Source organism: Triplophysa dalaica, chromosome 11 (genome assembly GCF_015846415.1).
Source record: "Triplophysa dalaica isolate WHDGS20190420 chromosome 11, ASM1584641v1, whole genome shotgun sequence".
Lineage (NCBI taxonomy): Eukaryota > Metazoa > Chordata > Actinopteri > Cypriniformes > Nemacheilidae > Triplophysa > Triplophysa dalaica.
The window spans coordinates 20,296,723-20,318,393 of NC_079552.1; the positions used below are offsets into that span (position 1 = coordinate 20,296,723).

A 21,671-nucleotide genomic window follows, 5' to 3' on the forward strand; every position below is an offset into this window, starting at 1 on the left:
AACCTGACTCCTATTAGCTTTTTTGAGATCATTAACTCAAGGGTTCACATACTTTTTCCACAAGCACTATGATTTTTTTTGGTTGTTCTCAATGAAGATATGAAAGATTAAAAAGAAATTGTTATTATTTTAGACATTTTATTTGTCAATACCCTTGACTTAGATGAAGATAAGGTCACATTTTACGACAAATTTATTCAGAAAACCATGAAATTCCATAAGGTTCACATACCTTTCTTGCCACTGTATATTGTTGTACATTGTGTAAATGTGTACACAAAGAATATTATAAAGATTTTATAAACTGTGAACTACTACAATGTCTACTGTTAAACACTAACTCACCACAATTTTTTTTTACTAGATGTTAAATTTTATTTTGGCATTCAGTGAAGCGAAACAATTTTTTCGGTCATCTCCATATCCTGCAAAGACACAGTAGGCTCGTTTGAGATGCGCCTTTGCTCGCCTGAAATGAAGATGAGAGTAGGGGGCTGCAGTAAGGAGAGGAGTCAAAAAACAGCTTGTAAGTCGTACACTCCCCGAATCTCGCTTTTTTGTGTTACTGTAAATGTCACCGATGTTAGGGCAGAGGGTCAATAACCACACTCCGGAGGAGCAGACACCAGAGGACACCAAGAGGCGGACAACAAGAAGTGAATTTAAAAAGGGTAAGTATTTTATTAATTTAAAACAATAAAAGCAGTGATGCGAATGTTCGTGGCTGGGACCCAGCGTGGGAAGGGGAACGGGGGAGGGTTGCCGGTAAGTGGATCTTCGGGGGCTCCTCTTCTCACTGGTTCGTGGGTGAGACAGTGGCTTTCTTCGTCTCCTCGGATGTGCTCGTGAGACAGGCAGACGACAGTGCTCAGACTCGGCTGGTGTGTACGTTCACAGAACAGTCGGTGGGAGGACAGCAGCTTCACCTCTTCTCCGAGGGACAGACAATGACGATGCTCGGGCTCGGCTTGCGTGTGTGTTCGTAGAACAGTCGGAGGGAGGACAGCAGCTTCACCTCTTCTCCGAGGGACAGACAATGACGGTGCTCGGGCTCGGCTTACGTGTGTGTTTGTTCGTAGAACAGTCGGTGGGAGGACAGCAGCTTCACCTCTTCTCCGAGGGACAGACAATGACGGCGCTCGAGCTCGGCTTACGTGTGTGTTTGTTCGTAGAACAGTCGGTGGGAGGACAGCAGCTTCACCTCTTCTCCGAGGGACAGACAATGACGGTGCTCGGGCTCGGCTTACGTGTGTGTTCGTAGAACAGTCGGTGGGAGGACAGCAGCTTCACCTCTTCTCCGAGGGACAGACAATGACGGTGCTCGGCCTCGGCTTACGTGTGTGTTTGTTCGTAGAACAGTCGGTGGGAGGACAGCAGCTTCACCTCTTCTCCGAGGGACAGACAATGACGGCGCTCGAGCTCGGCTTGAGTCTCTCGCCACACCGGGCACAAAGGAAAACCTGGACACAGCTTTAGACAGATCAATTTAAAGGGATCTTCATATTCAGACGTCAATTTTCATTCATCTCAGTTTCGGAGGAAACAGTCGTTAGACCTCACCACACTCGTGCATAAATCACTCTTAGAAATCCTCACACGTGTACATTTCACTCTCTCAGACACTGCAAACTCACTTCATCTCCACAGTGATTAATCAACCCGTTTCTCTTCTCGCTGTAGGGTGAATGACTCCAAGAATGGCGGTTTCAGAAGATTGACGTGAACACATCAGAGATCCTCCCAGCTGTTCCAATTACTATGTTTCGCTCTATCAACAGGATAACACACACTGCCCGCAACACAGGTTAGTTCCCGCACTGGTGATGGACAATCTTCACATGTGGTCTTTTTCTAAGGTTAACCAAATAAAGGGTGCACTTAACTTTTCCTCGGGGTGTTTTCTCCAATCCTGCGGTGGTTTCCTCTCTCACTTTGGCCAGTCACTTCTCTTCTTCTCTGCTGTGTAATCTCCTCACTTACTCCATGGTACTGCTGTTCATGGTTGCTTCCGAAAACTCACTTAATGAGCATGTCTCGGGGAAACTTCACAATAGAACACCGATCAGACATTCAACCTTCAGCTTTCTCTTGTTACGCCGCCGTCAAGAAACACACTTGCCCAGATACACCACTACTGCTTGCCCAGATACACCACTACTGCTTGCCCAGATACACCACTACTGCTTGCCCAGATACACCACTACTGCTTGCCCAGATACACCACTACTGCTTGCCCAGATACACCACTACTGCTTGCCCAGATACACCACTACCTCACTGCTCAAACACTTCCCTTTTATGCACCCTTGTCCTGAGCGCGTGCTTCAGCTGCCGCTCGTTATGGCCAGCAATCAAGCACAGCCAGAGTTGGGACTAATGAGGGATTTTTGAATCTCTGGGTTTTTCCACCCGGTGACATAAACGTGAGGAATGGAAGTTCACGTTTTTTATCCCGGACGAAGCAGATGCAATTGAAATACCCCTATTTTTACATAAAGATGAGGAAAATCTTTTTATCTATTATTAAAATTATTAAGAGTTGACTTTAAGAGGATGTAGCATATGATTTTTAAGGTCCTACTTTGGTTTATGGAGTGTCCAGCATTAAGTTTATTTACATAGAAGGTGTAAAAACACTATTATGTCATAATAATAGGTAATTATTCTTACCTTACTTCTTGACTGACTCTCAAATGATTCGTTACGCAATTCATCCATCTAATACCCTCATATCCGCTAGCCTAGTGTCATGTGATTGGTCAGGTGGTGTATTCTGCTGTGATCGGTCAAACGCGTTTGTTTGAATATCAGAATGTATGGTTATCAGCTGGAGCAAGTTAATGGGTAACACTTTATAATAACTGCACGCTATGAATCATTAGTTAAGCATCAGTACATAGTTAATTAATCATTTATGAAGCATTGGCCCCACATTAATAGACATTAGTAAGCAGTTTATAAATACAGCTATAAATGCTTTGTTCTTGATTTATAAGCATGTATATAATATGCTTAATAATCAAATTTTCATACTTTATTCAGAATGAATTCATCATTTCTAAATTAAGGATTACATTACTTACAAACCAGTTAGTTAGGAGTTGTCACTGGTTCATGAGATCATTTAGAAAGTGTAAGTAAATGATTAATAAACTCTTTGAATGCACATTTACACATCTTATTATTCTGACATATAGTAACAGTTACTTCATTTGTTAATAAATGCTTTTTAAACACACATTCCTGCTGTAATTCATGATTAAATAAGGTAGTTATAAAACATTTACTAGTTGTTAGAGAACTATTTTTTGTGAGCTCATCTAAAGTGAGGACTATGTATGTCTTGTAAAGCATTAGAATAGACTACAATAAATAAAATAACTGTCCAAACTGAAAAAACTTATGCTGAACATATTTGGCGAAAAACAAAACTTGAACTTGAAACGAAACCCCCAAGTAAAGGCCCCTTCTAAATGCTTTCTGATGACAAGTTTGCAACTTTTTCCTTGAGAAGATAAATAATTTCTGAATGGCAGTCAGCAAAGCCCTACATGGCACTCAGGTCAGTCTGACTTTATTACAACAATCTAAGAAATTAGGAACATTATCTGAATTTCAGACAATTGATCAGAAAACTTTGGAGAAAACAGTAACGCATCTTAAGTCCTCAACATGCAACCTGGACACACTCCCCGCATCCTTTTTCAAAAAAGTGTTTAACTGTTTAGAAGCAGATCATTTAAAAATAGTAAATACGTTATTTCTCTCAGGAACTAAGTCCCTAAAAACTGCAGTTGTCAAGCCTTTAATAAAATAAGAGCAATCTAGACAAAAACTTACTGTCTACCAACAAATCTTCCTTCATAGGCAAGATCATTGAAAAGGTTGTCTTCAATCAGCTGAACAAATTCCTAAACTCAAATGGCAATCTGGACAATTATCAGTCTGGTTTCCGTCAGCATCACAGCACAGAAATCTACTGCACTGTAATTGTCATAACTGCATCTACTAACTTTATGAGAAAATGCTTTGTGTTTTAAATTAAAACGCCTTATCAATTTGGGATTTTCATTAGTTGACAGTTATAATCATCACAATTAAAATAAATAAACATTTGAAATATATCAGTCTGCGTGCAATGAATTAATATAATTTACAAGTTTCACTTTTTGAATGGAAATAGTGAAATGCATCAACTTTTTGATGATATTCGAATGATAGGACCAGCAACTATGGTTTCCGTAAGCCTGCCATCTAGTGGTAGTTCTTATTTTTTGCACGGTTGCGCATGGATCTGCAGTTGCGTGTGTGTGGATTGTTCAATGCAAAACCGCGTGAAGAAAGTCTCAAAATCCAAATGAACCGAACAGGATGTATGAACGCGCGTCACAGGATTCACAAACGCGCACATTCTTATTGACATGCACAAATTAAGATGAATGAATACGAGAGAGGACATCCTTATTCACAAATATATCTCTGTTTGTACAAACCCGTGCAGATTCATTTAATTACGAATTTTGCCGATACGAAATGAAAGACATTTGTATTTGGATAATAACACATGAGAGTTGGTTTATTCATCGATAGTTGTTTGTACATGTTGGTGTAATGTCGAAAACCGCGTAAAGAAAGTCTCAAAATCCAAACGAACCGAACAGGATAAATGGACGCGCGTTGCAGGATACACAAATGCACAACTTCTCATTGGTATGCGCAAAATCAATATACATGAACACAAAATAAAACATTGCAATCACAAATCTGCCTCTATTTGTACAAATCGCTTCGTGTTTATTCAAATCTAAATTTCACAGAATCAAATCATAAGGCATTTTTTTGTGAATCGTAAAATACAAATGCACGTGTATCACGGTCACGGATGACTGTGCGTGCATTTGTTAATCATTTTGAGTCGGAACTCATCCCATATGTAACCTTCTGTAACTTACATGGAGCACGGAAATGTGCTGCAACTACTTCACGCGTGTTTTGATGTTTTATCGTAAACAGATGTGGTCAAAACGTTGTTCTCTGATTTCATGAGTGACAAAATAACAAATTGAGGAGAATGTCGATTTCAACATTTCTGAAGGGAGTTACAGAGAGGTAGAATTTAGGGGAGTCAAAATCATTAAATCACCTCATGTACTTATTTTACAACATGACCATGCATCTAAATACCTCACGTTTTTGTTCTTTGATGTTTTTTACAGTTATTTTAAGGGTTTGACATCCAAACATGAAATGCATTGAATTAACAATATAACATGAATAAGTAAACCTAAAAAGCATAAATTATGTTATTTTAGCATATATATTTTTGTATATTTCTGAATACTATACTTTTGTTTTCAGTGTTTTGCCTTTACTCTTGTTTGTTTTCTTTTAATGAATCTGGCACTGCAGACGGAATTTTCTTGACTCTATGTCAAGCTGCATAGATGGCAAATATAGATGGACATACAAAACTGCCAAATATGATATATTGTATTCACTGCGCAAGTTTGCAGATTTTCAACCTACTTTGTTATTTTACAATATTGGCAATTTATGTGAACAGACAATGTTTACTCTTTTCAGAGTTACTCGTATTGATATATTCCCATTTATTTGTCCACAAAACTCTGCTGGATAATGTGTTTTGCATCTTTCACATTGTTAATTTACCTATGTGATAGACCTTGTACCAGTACAATGTGGGTTGAAAATCTACCAACTTACCCTATAATAATATGTTATTTTTAATAAAACATGAATTTAAATACATTACTTTTATTTTCTTAGAGCTATATTGTGAAATAACAATAAGAACTTTATTTGTTACCAGAAGATGTTTCTCAGTGTGTCACAGTCCCATCTGGCAGATTAACTGCTGATTGATTGTATAACATTGAAACATGCATTTTCTGTAAAGCTTCTTTGAAATTGTTCACATTTTAAAAATGGCTTAACCCTTAAGACTTTAACTTAAGGTTAAACCATCATGTCACGTTGCCTTCAAATCATGTTTTTTTTAAAGGTTTTGATATAAAGGTTGTAATATAGTAATATTGTAGGTATGCAGGAGTGCTGTGGTAGCCTATAGTTTTTGAAAACCATAGGAACGGTTTATAATATGGATTACTACACTCCATATTTATTCTGTTATTTATTTAACACAACAGCTGGGTTGAGCCTGTTATTTTCTTAGTGTTGGGTCATTTTTTGAGTAACCCAAGTCGGGGCCAATTAAGTGACAGTTGAGAGAGTAAACCCCTCCCACTCATCGACGCGTCAGACAAACTTTACCTTCGCGGGCATTTTGATCCACCTCATCTCGAATAGCTGTTTTTCGGAGAATAAAAGGTATGTTTGACAAGCTTTTAATGTATAAAACTATTACTGTACATAAAAAATGCAGAAGTATGCCAAATTTGGCTGTTTGCATTAGGTTTGAAAGTAACGTTACTGTTAGATATTATTTTCCCCATAGATAAATAAGCCCACATATATGCATGAATAAGTGTAGCCTATGTGTTGCATTAAGGCTCACAGAGAGGAAAGATGCTAGCTCAGCAGACAGCTGGCTAAAAGTGGAGGTAGAGGATCTACTTAAAGCTAAACATTCTTTGTCTGACATGCTATGTTAGCTATACCTTATTTGGAATAACAGGTGTCATATTGTGCAGTATATAAGGATTTGTCTTCCCTGAAATAAATGAGTTCAAAAGCTTGATGCCTTTGTGTCTAGTTCTTGTGCTCCCAGATCTGCAGAAGAATTCTCTCACAACATCCAACGTATTTCTGATTTGATTTTAAGTGTAATCCAAAACATAGAAAGAAACTTAGTGTTCGAAAGGAACTAAAGTTTAACAGTTACAATCTAGCTTCGTTAGCTTTGGATAGCTAGTCTGTAACGTTATGCCCACGTTGTTCTAACTAACAGCTTTTTAATCAGTTAAACTTCCTTTTTGGTGAACATTTCCTATGAAATTTGTGACTTGTGTGAGGCATTTAGTTCGGTAACTTACGCATCTTGATATTAGTTTAAGGTCGACACGAGAGAGCGTCGTGTCAAAAGCAAACATCCAGCTAATTTTATTTTATAAATACCACAAATGTTCGGTGAGGGAACAGTTTTAAGAGTCTTTTAGACTAGAATGTAGTTGTTAAGAACTCAAATACTTGATTTATATATAAACATAACGCCTCCTTGAGAATTTGTTAAGACGCTGTCGGAGGTGTGAGCAGGCTGTCAGCGGTCGTGGCTCCGTGGAGAGTAGCCCTATCTCGGCCATTGCCTCGGGAGTAGCCGCTCTTATAACGTTAGTGTTTAACCGTGAGATATAATTAATTTTGGGTTATGAAACGAACAATTGTTGGTCTTTTTATTCTTCTACGTATCCCTGAGTGTGTCGAATTAGTTAAGAGTTGTGTAAACGTTTATAATATTATTTTTTTAAGACTGTATTTCACTTTATGTACTAGAGCCCTAGAACTTACAGCCTCTGCCACTCTTCTTTTTTCCCACACTGACAGGTTGCAGCTAATATTAATGGATCATTCTATTCAGGAGAAAGTAGACTGGAACTTGGATGTCCTGATACCAAGCTTAAAGGTAAACTTTATTTAGGTAAAATGCTAATGTGCTTCGTTATATGTTTATTATAATACACTGTGCTCTGGTTAGGCCAGTTTCCTTACATTCTTCTCTTGTCTTGTCTCTTTTTCTCTTTATAGACGAACAAATTGATAAAGAAACCCTCCTGCTGGACATCCACTTCCAAAAGTGCACGCCACACTGTTGTCTACAAACTCCCAGGAAAAGAATCCTCTTCAGTACGACTGCTCCGTGGATATGTCAGGTTAAGCAGTACTGGAACCGAAAGAACTAAGACTTTAAAAAAAAAAAAAATATGAAGTTTATATGAGGAAAGTTCTCGGACTAATACATTTCTGCAAATGTCAACCAATACCATGAAAAAAGTTTTTACCAAAGGTTTTACTGTACTAACTGCACCTTATCAACAAGTGGTGGTTCAAATACCTGTGTGAGGTCTCTCTTCAAGTTGAGGTATTATTGCTTCAGGTTTGTACATTTTAGTTCACAGAAATCCTACAAAGTTTGTTGCCTTCCGAATACGGTGTCCCTTTTTCACATCCATAACGCTTGTTTATTTCCTTTCTTTAAAATAGAAATCTTGTGTATAGATTGATATTTTATCATATTAGTGCAGTTCTATCAACAAGGGTTTAGTAAAATAAAAATAAATAGTTCAGTATATTGGTAACAAATACCTTCTCTGAGTGTTTTTGCACATCTATAATGCTGGAATTGTCCTAAAGCATTTTACTCGTGCCACTTTTTTAACTGTATTTTGTAAAAAGTTATGATTTTTTGAAGTGGAAAGTTGTCTAACTATTTCTGTTTATTGGCGCCACTTTATGCATATGTTAAAATCTAAACTAATGTAATTTATTGATGTTTATTTTTTTTAATATGTATCAACATTAATTAAGTTACAGTGTTTGATATGCCATTTTATCATTAATTGAGCATTAAAATACTGCATGTCTGTATGAATTCCTTTTGTCTTGCATTTCGATCCTTAATAAAACGTCAATTTTGATTCTTACTGATGCCTCCAGTAATTCTGTGATTTTATTTTTATTATTTTCAAACATTTTGGGTTTGTATTAAACCAGCAATGTAATAGTTGATGTAAATAAAACAACCCAGCATGTTGGGTCAAAGATTTGGGATTTGGGATCTTTGGGTCAACGCTGGGTTTGTCCATATTTGACCCAACGTTGGGTTACCAAAATAACCCAAATTGGGATGTTTCAACCCAGCCTTTTTTTAGAGTGTACTATGCAAGTAAGACCATGGTAATTTTTTTATTTACTTTGATAATTGTAGTAAAGCCAAAGTTATTATTGGTTTATTAATTGTTTATCTCTATTGTCTCACTGTAAACATGGATAACTATATAAGCATGGATACAAATTAATTTTAACTGAATGCTTCTATTTGTGTATCGTTCGTTAAAAGCATTTGATAAATGTAATGCATTTGTGTATTTGATCTATTAAACTAATAAATTTGCCGTTGCTATTGAATGAGTTTGATCCATTATTGTGTTTAAGGACATTTTGGTTAGCGTTATTTAACAATTATGAACGGCGGGCCGACAGTGGACCGCCAGTCATCATTATTGATAAAACAGCGGCTCAGCAGCAGACCGCCGGCAGAAATATGGCGGTTGCCGCCAGTGGTCCGCCAACTTTTCCACCGGTGGTCCGCCACTTGCCTTATGTTACTTTCTTGTGAGCATGGGCGTAAATCTCATTTATCAGTAGGGGGGGGACGATACATATACAATTTCTCAAGAGCAATTTTTGAAGGGGACACAAATGTGATAAGGTCACATTCACCCTATATACCTATCCAGGCAATATGCCCGCTCAAGGTTGTCACTGGAATGAACACTAGGACTCTGGGTTGGTACACGAATTCAGTTTATTAAATAAGACGGACACCCGTCTCGGATGGCAAAAACACACAAAATGTAATACACAAAATAAAGAAAATAACAACAACAAAGTAATTAATGGGCTATAGCCAGCTAACAGGGCCAGATAGACAAGAATGCAGAGTGGATGAAACAACCACCCTTGGCACGTGTTAGTGCCAACCAATCCTCAAATCACTGCACACATCTCACCCAAATCATCACAATTCAAGCCACAATCCGTGTTATCACTGCAGTACACCACCCTCTAGCGGCCAAGGGAAAGTTCATCCACCTTAATAGCGGCTACGGCCCAGGCAAATAACAAGAAAATAAATAAATGAAAAGAACATACAGAATTTACTACACAATAAACTCAGGGTAGTTTTAGGAAAACAAAGCATGTCAAATTTTAGCACTGGGAAAAACAGTGGTAAAGAAAATGAACGTCTGGATGATTCTGTTAAAACAATACAAACTGTTAAAACCAGGTAACACATACAGCACTCATTCCAATAGGAAATGTATATAGCTACAATAAAACCAAACATTCACTACCTTTACAAGTCTCCTTTATTCTAAGAACATCCCGTCGTCGCGTGGCAGATGAGAACCTCACCAGTCTCGGTGAGAATAATTAAGACTGTTCCAGTGTAATAATCACACCACCTCAGAAACACAGCTAACATACGGAATTTGTTGCTGTGGATAAAAGGACCCGAATCAAGTTCCGTCAGCAACAAATGCCAAACACCCTGCTCATAGTAGTATTGCTACCTACCAGAATCATTATCGTCCTCACAGACCAACGCTAGATGGGCGAGCAGCTGGTACACGGCACACAGAGTTAAGACTGCTCCCTAGCCTGCACCACAGCCTTTACCTCAGAACATCCACATAACGAAAATTAAAGAAAATGAAATTAAACAAAACGAAAAGAAAATAACATAACTCCGGAAGAGAGCTACTCGCAAGCGTCACACCAGGCAGCCATGCGCACACTTGCTATCTGACCGGCCGTCCGCCATTTTATACCGTTCCAGGCGGAAACCACGTGGGACACGATTTTTAATGACGTCACCCACCAGACAAGGGCTGGGTCCAACCCACTACACAAATATTACAGTAAAAATTGTACATGCTACGACACTAAGCGACAACAAGCATTGCGTTTATAGGTTTATCATGCAGACTTGCAGTCATATTATTACTGAACTGAAAACAATAAAGCTTTTTTCCATTTATATATATGTTTTGTCTTTGTTGTGAAGACAGGAACTACCCATGATACTACATGTTGACATTGAGTCACTTTTTAAACACTTCTAAAATGTTATCCTGATTTATACTGCAAAACATTGTTTGACAAAGTCACCGTACATCGACATTATTGAGTGGTTGTTATTTTCCCCTGTAGTGCCCAATCTCTGCCAACAAACTTTGTTCATGTTCGTGTACCCAAACAAACATACATTCTGTGTTTTACTCGTTGATGAATCGCCCGAGATTCAGTAAACTGAATGTTTAGTTTATCCGCCGCGTACATTCTGCACACAATAGATGCTGAGAAAACGATCCTCTCCAACTGAATGAAAGCTGTGCACCTTTTGTGGACGCTAGATATAGTGCCAACATCACAAAACTGTAACCGGTATGTTTGCGGCTGTGTGTGACACGGGACCTGAATGGCGGGATCGGTGGCTAATTGTGGCGGTGAATGTTCACATCATGTCAGGTCGCTTAAAATGTAACAATGAATGCGAAACGGCTTCGGCGTGTTAGTTGCAGTGTGTGACGTCCTATGTAACAAGCTAACGTTTGCTAGCTAAGTAACGTTTTAATCGATGAAACATAGCAGATTCATGAAAAAGTACATCGGTAATCAGCATTTTTTTAAACAACTAATTTATTAATGAATCAGCATCAACTACATTATAGAGAATCACTTCATTTAAAGTGAATAAAATATCCTTCTTACTGGAGTTCAAAAACAACTGATGAACTGGGCCGCATAGCTGACTGAATGTGTTGCGCGCAATGCGCAGGTGAGATGAACGTGGAGAGCAGGCATTGGGCCAAACCATTTTGAGAGGCAGGGGATGGTGAACTCAACAGTTTCTAAATTTAAAACGCATTTTTGCTTTTGTATTTTCTACTAATTACACAATTAGATTAGATTAAAATAAATATATTTATGACAATAGCGAATTTAATTGATCGAGGGGGGGACAACCCTCGGATAGAGGGGGACATGTCCCCTCCGTCCCCCCCGGGATTTACGCCCATGCTTGTGAGTACAATACACCTTTTACAGGCACCTGCAAATATTACTGATTGGACATATGAACATAAACATTTCCTTCTAATTAGATTATTATTTTCAGTCCGATAACAGAAACATTGATTAATAAATTAAAAGTCTAAAATTAAAGTCTAGCGCAACCTCTCCTCAGCAGTTTTAAAAGGATCAACCCTACTGCAAGGACAGTAATAAGCATAAATAAATATCAGATAAAATAATGTAATAAATTTGATTTGATCACGGCCACTTTATATTGTGGAAGACAAAGGATTTATGGGACTCATGTCACCGGCTGGTATGTTTTATTAAAATATGTAGTAACACTTTCTTTGAAGCATGTATGTTTAATGCATTATAAAAGTAGTTTTAAAGCATTGTAACGCACATTTTAATGCATTGTAATGTCTTATAATGTATTAACTGTAATAACAATTATCTATAACACGAAACAATTCATTGTTACACTACACTACACACCCCAAAAATCCTGATCTGAGTTTTGTGCGTAGCCACGATTAAGCTCCGATTGAGACTGGCTATTTGTAGCCCACGTGAAGTCAAGACTGGTTAATTTTCATTCTGTGTCCAGATTTGATGTATCTTATGTCCTATATTTAAAAAATATCAGCAAGTCATTTCATCATGGTGGATCTGTAGTCACGATTTAGCCTTTAATTGGATGGGCTTTGTGTAGTCTGCTTAGCATACCCTCCGAAAGATGGTAAGAGAACCGACTGATGGTTTTAATATTTATTGCGGTTTCAGAAAATCAGCTCCATAAACCAACGTGAGAACTGACAAAAACAAAGCAATCACATTTGAGCCCCGTTTTGTCTACAATAAATAGTAAATGATCACTGTACTTTCGCAGATAGATCAACAATATACCAAGCAATAAACCGCTAATTCACCAAACACGCGGGTAAAAAGAGTTAGCAAATTTTCCAAAACAAGTCATAAAATAATATGCAACAAGCACCAACCTTGTGCCTCGGGGGTTGCCTAAATACACTTAACCTTTGACGTTAATATTTTAAGGTGCTGTTTCTGCTTAAGCTTAAGGAGCTTCAACCAACAGAACTAACTTCTGCACTGGGCGTTCCAATATGGAATGTTTAGCAAGACGCTCACCTTTCTTACTCAGTCTATTATCTCCTACTGTCAGGATCGGGGATCGAACCCGTGTCTCCGGCGTGATGAATCCTCGATTCCACTACCGAGCCACGGATGACAGTGAGGGAAACCCAATTGCAGGCAGAAACAAAGGCACGGATAGTACGGGGTAAACAAGGGATATTTATTATAACAAAAGACAAGAGGAAAAACAAAACCCAAGATGGGGAAAACCAAAATAAGATAATATAATTAAACAAAACCAGAGCAAGGTCAAATTAAACTATAAAACAAACACTTGAAACAAACACTTAACTAAAACGTACTAGAAACAGAGAACACCAGGAACGCGGAACAAGCATTAAGCTGCGGAAACTGGAAAACATTGAACACACGAGGTAAGACGTACAATGAACCAGCACAGGACAAGGAACACGAGGATGTTTTAAAGGGGAGCAAATCAAGAGGGAACAGGTGCAGGAGATAAACTAATTAACACAAACTGGGAAACAGGAGGGTAGGAACGATGACGCAGACTCGAGAAACAAAGGATCCTGTATGATTCCACCTCAAGACCTAGAATTACCTAACAAGAAGAGGTGGAATCATGACACCTACTGAGATTTTCACTATCTTTACAAGTCAATCCTTACCACTGACAGTCTCTATGACCCTTGCGAGTCTCCATTCACCTCTGGTTTGTTCATTACTATGTCACGCACAATTAGATTTCTCTTCGGTGTGTGCCACCGCTGCATTGTGGTGATGTTGTGACGTTTCCACCTACTCCAGAACTGTTCTGCTAGAAACTGTACATGATGCCATCGTTTTACTCCATACAAGTCCTATGTGGGGAACATGCCTGGTGGAGGGAGTGCCGTACTGGATTTCATGTTAATCAGATGATTGGGGGTGAGTGGTTCGAGGCTGTCGGGGCAGTTCAAGTTATCCACAGTGAGGGGTCGACTGTTGACAATGGCCATGGCTTCGTACAGTAGAGTTCGTAATGAAGCGACGTTGAGTCTGCCTTGAGAAGGCGACAGAGTAGAGCTCAGAACACTTTTAACAGTCTTTATCTGGCGTTTCCACACCCCCCTGCATGACTGGAGTGGGGTGCATTCATTACGAAGTCACACTGGTTTTGTGACAGAAACGTGCTCAGTCTCTGTTTGTCAAGCTCTTGTAGAGCTGTTTTGAATTAATTTTTAGCGCCAATGAAATTAGTGCCTTGATCACACCGAATATTACAAACTGCACCTCGAACAGCAATGAAGCATCGCATAGCATTGATGAAGGTGTCAGTGGACATATCCTCTAACATCTCTATGTGAAATCAGGTAAAGAGCAGGTCGTATCGTTTATGCTGTTTCATTCCCTGTGTAGTCGTGAAAGGACCAAAGCAATCCATCCCACAGTATGTGAAAGGGGGGGATGGCTCGACGCGTTCTACTGGTAAGTCACTCATTCTTTGACCCTCTGCACCTCTCCTGAGTTTACGACAACTCACACATTGATGAATGTATGACGCTATTGCTCTGCTCATTCCAGGAATCCAATATCCGCTGGCTCTGATTTCATTGATTGTGAAGCTTTTCCCTTGGTGTTTTGTCTTTTCATGGTTGTGAGCTATTAATAACCTTGTTACATGGTTATCTTTGGGAATGACAATTGGATGGTTGAAAGAATCAGTGAGTGACGAGTGGCGGAGTCGTCCTCCCACCTTGAGGAGACCGTCTGTGTCAAGAAAAGCATCAAGATGGTGTAATTTTTTGCAACGCTGTAGTTGATTACCTTTGCTCAACAATTTGATTTCCTCTTCATATGCTTGCCTTTGCAGATCCCGGATTATGAAGCGCTCGGTACTTTCTCTTTCGCTCACTGTAGAAGGTGCATGTGATGCAACCTTTTTAGCTCGCCGAAGCAGACGGGCCACAGCTCTGGTAGCTCGGGACCATGATGAGAACTTGTACAGACGGTCCGCAAGGCTACTTATTTCTGAGGTTTTTGTTTGCAAGGCTTGTGCCTTTTTGACTTCTTGATCCCCTATGGATAGGTCTGGCACTGCATCAATTACCGTGGGTATCTCCCTTTCCCAGAGAAACATGGGGCCAGTGAACCAGTTGGAGGTAAGTAGTTCATTTACAGTTTTACCTCGGGATGCACCATCTGCCGGATTCTCATCCCTGGGGACGTATTGCCATTGCTGAGGGTTTGTGCAGTGGCGGATCTTCTGGACCCGGTTAGCGACAAAGGTGTGAAATCGCTATGCATCGTTATTTATGTAGCTTAACACTACCTTTGAGTCCGTCCAAAAGTATTCTTTCCCGTCAACAATTCTCAATTCTTCTCTGAGCATATGGCTGATGGAGACTGAAACCACTGCTGCAGTTAATTCAAGCCATGGTATTATAGTCACTTTTGTGGGAGAAACACGGGCCTGTCCTATCACTAGTGAGCAGTGAATCTTTCCCTTCTTGTTCTTGACTCTCAGATAAGAGCATTGCCCGTATCCGCTGTTGCTCGCATCTGAGAAGTGGTGTAATTCGGTTTCTACGACTTCTCTGAAGTCAGCAGGTAAGTAACAGCGAGCTATGTTTATTTTCTATAGGTTGGTGAAGTCACGTTGCCAACTCTCCCACCGTGGCTTTAGCCTCTCTGGTAGGGGTTCATCCCAGCCAATGCCCTGGTTGCACATTTCTTGAAGAATTTGCTTCCCATTGAGGACATATGGCGCGAGAAAGCCAATAGGGTCATATATGGAGGCAACTGTAGACAATATGCCTCTACGTGTGGCTGGTTGGTCCTTTAAGGTGCTACTGAATCTGAAGCTGTCATCCTTTATACTCCATTGAATTTCTAAAGCTCGCTCCAGTGTGTCATTGAAGGCCAAGTCCTTTGTCTTTGCCTCTGCTGCACACTCTGATGGGGGTAGGCTTTGTAATACAGCGTGGTTGTTTGATACAAATTTGTGGAGACGGAGACCACCGTTGGCGGATATTTCTCTTGCCTCCTGTGCCAACTGAATGGCCTTTTCCACAGTGTCAGTGCCTGTGACAGTTTTTCAAAAGGTTTAATCCGGATAAAATTGATCCGTATTCAGTAATCCTTTTTTTGCGATCCATGATCACGTAATCCTAAAACTAAAACCAAGAAAAACCCCACCGCATCCTCTTCCAGCACTCCGCTCATCTGAGACCTTCAACACAAACACCGTACATTGAGGATATTTATAACAAGTATCAAGTATAGATATATTGAATTAAAAAAAAAGACTTAATGTCAAATACTCCACAATAATTTCAGACTTCCTCATCTGATGTGGAGAGACCAGCTTGTCTGAGCGTAGCCTTTAGGAGGCGGATCTCAAGTCTGGCCTTGGTTTGCTGCAGTTTGGTCAGAGTCAGTTGTTCCTCTGCCAGACGAAGCTGTGCTTCTGCCCTGTCAGTCTCTTTTTGCAGAAGTGCCTTGAAATCATCATCTTTGTTTGATGAAGGGAACTTCAAGCCTTTCCTCTGAGATCCTGTGGCAACTACCACTGGCTCAACCAATGAGGATCCAGCTTCTTCCTCAGGAACAGAGCTGAGATTCAATATAAATACGCTCTCTGGATCAGCCTCAGGAGGAACTGGTGAATTCTCCTCCTCCTCCTCAATCAAAGGCTCGCCATCCCCTACAACACCTTGAATACCATGGAGAGCTTGCGACTTCTCACCTCCAATGATGTCGAGGACCACATCTGTGTAATCTCCCCTCTTAAATGGCTTGTTTTTGGCTTCAGCATGGTCCTTTGTTGCCCTGGCCTTAAGATTCTTCCACCGCCATTTGATTTGGTCTGTGGTCCTCCTCTGGCCAGACCCTATGGCATTCACATTTTCTGTGATTAAAATCCAAACATCATTTTTCTTTTTGTTGGTATCCTTAGCAGAATTAAAACTTCCCACTATTGTTCCATAATGGCACCGAACACCCTCTAGTAGTGCATTGGTTTCAGCAGCAGTGAAGTTACAGCTTCTTGAGTCCATGGTTCCATTGCTTTACTATAGTGAACATTGTTTATCAATTATAGGCCTTGGGTCCAATTGCCTCAATTGAACACAAGCCAAAAGTAATCAGTTGAAATAGGTGTGTTTGAAAATACCAACTACACAGCCATATAAATCAGCCTTTCTCAGAGGATTCACAGAGAGACAGTGAAATGGCAGGTGTTGTCCACCGCCACCACCACTTTGCCAGGAGAGGATACCGTCAAAGGGTGTATGTTGAACGTACCAAGCCACTGAAGCAATACACCACTGAGGAGCTGTATGGCCGGTTTCGCTTTGGGAAGCCTGAAATAGAGTACCTTGTGAACCTTCTCAGGCCAAAACTTCAACACAGAACCCAAAGGAGTCACGGTCTGCCTGTGGAAGACCAGATCCTAATTGCTGTCCGATTTTATGCATGTGGGACTTTCTATCAAGTTGTTGGTGACTATATGGGAGTGGTGAAATCAGCTGTGTGTGATGTGGTGAGAGATGTGTCAATCGCACTGGCCAGCCTGGTCAATGAATTTGTTTCTTTTCCAAAGGACAACCAGATTTCTTTTGGGGAATATGCCCAATACTATTGGAGCAATCGACTGCACACATGTGCATATACAAGCACCTCGTGAGAATGAATGGGAGTTTATAAACAGAAAGGGGAGGCACAGCATCAATATCCAACTTGTGTGTGATGCTGACCTCATCATCACCAACTGCGTTGTCAAGTGGACTGGGTCTGTCCATGATGCACACATTCTGAGGGAGAGCTCTCTATATAGAGACCTCCAAACCAACCGACAGAATGGCATAATATTAGGAGACAGTGCCTACCCACTCCTACCATGGCTGATGACTCCTTTTCTAACAGCAAATACACCGGCGCAGACACGCTTCAACACTGCTCATTCCAGAGCAAGATGTGCAATTGAGCGTTTAAATGGAGTTCTTAAGAGGCGCTTTGCATGCCTTAACTACCTGAGAGCGGAACCACAGAAAGCATGCAACATAACCCTTGCCTGTATTGTCCTGCACAACATTGCTACTAAGCGCAATGTCCCTCTCTGTGCTGACAATGATAGACCTGAGCCCCTTGGAGACCCTAACCAACCTCCTGCATTCTGCCAGAATGAGCAAACAGGACGTGCAACAAGGGACGCAATAGTTAGACACTATTTCTGATTTGGATTTGTTTTGGTTATTCTGTAATCATTGCATGCATCACTAATAAATATTCTAAAAACAAAAATATTTTCGATTTTGATGAATATGTATATTAATTAGTGACAGAATAATATTTATTGTTTTTGGTCAATTTTGACAGCTGTTTGGAGGATTATTTTATGAGGCCAAACTCTTTCTACTTTGCTGTAGGCCTATACTGAAAGGCTGAATACGTTAAAGCCTACCTAATCACTGTAGCCTGACGGATGAACAAATACAATTAAAACCTTATGAATAAATGGGATATCTTGTAAAATACTGTATGATCCAAATATCGTATCATTTGATACATTTTTTAAGTTTTCATTACATTGTGGACATGAAATCCATGCTGAATCCACCCTTCTGATGGGATCAGTTTAATCCAGATTTTTTGGATCAAAGTTTTCCAAATTCTACAAAAAAGTTCTGAAAAACCCAAACTAAAGGTTTGATCCGGATCAAAACCAAGATTGGATTACGTGATCTAATCCGATTATGTAATCCGTTTTTTCTTTTGAAAAACACATTTTCAAGATTTGATCCAATCCGTTATCCAAAATCCTAGTGGATTACTTTTGAAAAACCCAGGGGATGACACTGCACCGAAATGTGTACTTTCAAACGATACTCCTGAGGTTGTGTGGTTTTATTTGCATCCTTCCACCAGAGGAACCGAAGGTAGTTGCGGTCTTCCTCATGGACGTGAAATTGGTGAAACATTTTGTCTATATCACATAGAAGAGCAATGGGATGCTGCCTGAACCTTATGAGGATGCCTGTTAGGTTATTGATCACGTCTGGACCCGGAAGCAGGAGTTCATTTAGGCTTGTGCCACAGTATTTTGCAGAGCAATCAAACACAACGCGTAGTTTGTCAGGCTTCTGAGGATGATAGATGCCGTGATGTGGGATATACCATCGTTCACCTTTAACTCCATCTGTAGGCACCTCTTCCACGTCACCCCTCTCTATGATTTCCTTCATGTACGTTATGTAATCTCTTTTGTATTTCTCAACTCAACTTTATTTATAAAGCGCTTTTTACAATTTTCATTGTTACAAAGCAGCTGTACATGAGACACATTGAATACAAGAAAAACAACTAAAGGCATATACCTGTAAAAAACAAGAATAAGGTGAAAACAACAAAAGACAGGCATACAAATGCTCCACACACACAATATGCATACATACTTACACACATTGACATAGACGCACACACGCAAACACACTCGCACACACGCACAATGAAAGCACACATTTGGGATAAAGGAGAGAGAACCACAGGTCAAATATTAAACGGACTATAAATTCTTATATGCAATATTAATTATGTTTAACTTCTAAATTCAAAAGCAGCCCCCCCAGCCAGGCAAATAGTGCAAAACAATATGCAAATGGTGGCGAGGAACCCAAAACTCCAATCGAGAAAAAAAACTCAGAAGAACCCAGGCCCAACCAGGAGATTCCATTTCCCCTCTGGCAAAGCTGCTGTCTTTGCACAAGTTCAACAGTGCTTGCACAACAAGGCTAAAAAAACAGACAAACTTATCAATAAGGTAAATTATAGATTTAAGATTATCATTAACAATCTAATAGCATTTGAAGTGTTGTAGAAAAATCGTGTCAAGTTGCCGCGTCCTTTATCCAGCTCTATCATCTCAGCTCTTGTCAGGTCATCGCTTCCCATTCTCAGCTCTGCAATCAGGTCTGGGGATGAACTGCATCCTGCGGTAACCTTGGAACAAAAAGACAAGACTGGCTGAGAGTAGAGTACTGTTCTGCACTCTTTGATGCAACAAGTACATCAATTGTTGTTGGATGTGTTCCTGGTTCCGGTTGATCTAATTAATGCAGCCTAAATCCTCTGAGGATTAATATTATGGAAGTGTAGTGTATGCAAGATTGAAAAGATGCGTCTTTAGTCTAGATTTAAACTGTCAGAGTGTGTCTGCCTCCCGGACAGTGCAGGGAAGAATATTCCAAAGTTTAGGCGCTAGATAAGAAAAGGATCTACCACCTGCACTTGATTTTAAAATTCTAGGTATTACCAACTGACAGGACGCCTGAGAGCGTAATGCATGTGGAGGATTGTAATACAATAGAAGTTCATTCAAATACTGCGCCGCTAAACCATGTAGGGCTTTAGAGGTAATAAGCAAGATCTTGAAGTTAACGCGATGCTTTATAGGTAACCAGTGCAAGGTTTACAGAACAGGGGGTATATGCTCATACTTTTTTGTACGTGTAAGAACTCGAGCTGCCCCGTTTTGAACCAGTTGCAGTTTTTGTAATAGGCCTGCAGGGCAACCACCTAAAAGTGCATTACAGTAATCTAGTCTTGATGTCATGAATGCATGAATTAATTTCTCTGCATCTGACAGTGACGGCATATGACATAGTTTAGATATATTCTTAAAATGGAAAAATGCAATTTTACAGGTGTTGGCGACATGGCTCTCAAATGAGAGATTACTATCGAATACAATGCCAAGTTTCTTAGCTGAAGACGAGGATTTTATGTAGCATCCCTAAATAGTTTGTCAGGATTCTTGGTTGTTATATATGGCGGTTTTGGTCCAGTATGTAACACTTCTGTTTTGTCCGAGTTCAGTAGTAAAAAATTGTTACTCATGCAGTTTTTAAATCAACTATGCATTCCTTTATTCGATGGAACTGCATGAGGCTCCATTTTACGGGACGCTTTCTTTATAGCCTGAGTGTGTTCATTATACCACGGTGTTTGGCTGCCATTTTTAATAATTTTTAAACACAGAGGAGCAATTGTGTCTAATGTTTCCGAGAAGGTAGAGTTAAAATTTTCAATAGTAATGTCAAGATCGTCATCGTTGTTACTCATGATAGATATTTGTGACGATTCAGGCAGATTGTCGAGAAACGCATTTTTGGTTCTACCATATTTGTAAAAAGGCGTTTGATTTAGAGCCATAGGCTAGTGAAGCAAATATAATATCAGATAATGATCCGAAATATCTTCACTCTGCTGAACGATTTTAACATCGTCCACATTTATACCGTAAGATATAAGTATTAAATCTAAAGTATGATTACGAAGGTGAGTGGGTCCTGACACATGTTCACTAATGCCCATGGAGTTAAGAGTGTCTTTGAAAGCCATTCCCAGGGCATCTGTATCATTATCTACATGGATGTTAAAGTCACCAACGACAAGGAATCTATCTGCAGCCAGTACTAGTTCTGATAAGAACCCACCAAATTCTTCGGAAAGTGGTGAATTTGCAGGCGCTTCCCATCGGGGAGGAAGACCAATCCCGATTTGTGTTGTGTCCAGCGCATGCATTGCGCCTCTACCCGGACCGCAGACAGAGCACAGAAGCTCTGACCAGCTCCGTGTCTGTATTGGAGGACAGCAGTGTCTCCAAGCAGAGGCTGGCGCACTGGGTCGTGGATGGCGTTACGACGGCATTCATATCTCAGAATTGCCCATGCCCATTGGCAGGGGCTCACTCCGCATGGGGTATAGCCACCTCCTGGGCACTGGCCAGATGCGCCTCC

At 40.0% G+C, this 21,671-nt stretch overlaps 2 long non-coding RNA genes across 2 annotated transcripts; one reads left to right on the forward strand and one right to left on the reverse strand.

Annotated features, from left to right (window-relative positions):
• Positions 1 to 768: 768 nt before the first annotated feature.
• On the forward strand, positions 769 to 8,507 carry LOC130431817 (uncharacterized). Its single transcript, XR_008908330.1, has 3 exons — positions 769 to 1,804; positions 7,522 to 7,600; positions 7,723 to 8,507. It is a non-coding gene; the product is annotated as an uncharacterized LOC130431817 (long non-coding RNA).
• A 1,027-nt stretch (positions 8,508 to 9,534) lies between these two features.
• LOC130432099 (uncharacterized) lies at positions 9,535 to 10,497 on the reverse strand. Its single transcript, XR_008908414.1, has 3 exons — positions 10,276 to 10,497; positions 10,053 to 10,196; positions 9,535 to 9,954 (listed from the first exon to the last, which is right to left on the reverse strand). It is a non-coding gene; the product is annotated as an uncharacterized LOC130432099 (long non-coding RNA).
• Positions 10,498 to 21,671: the final 11,174 nt, after the last annotated feature.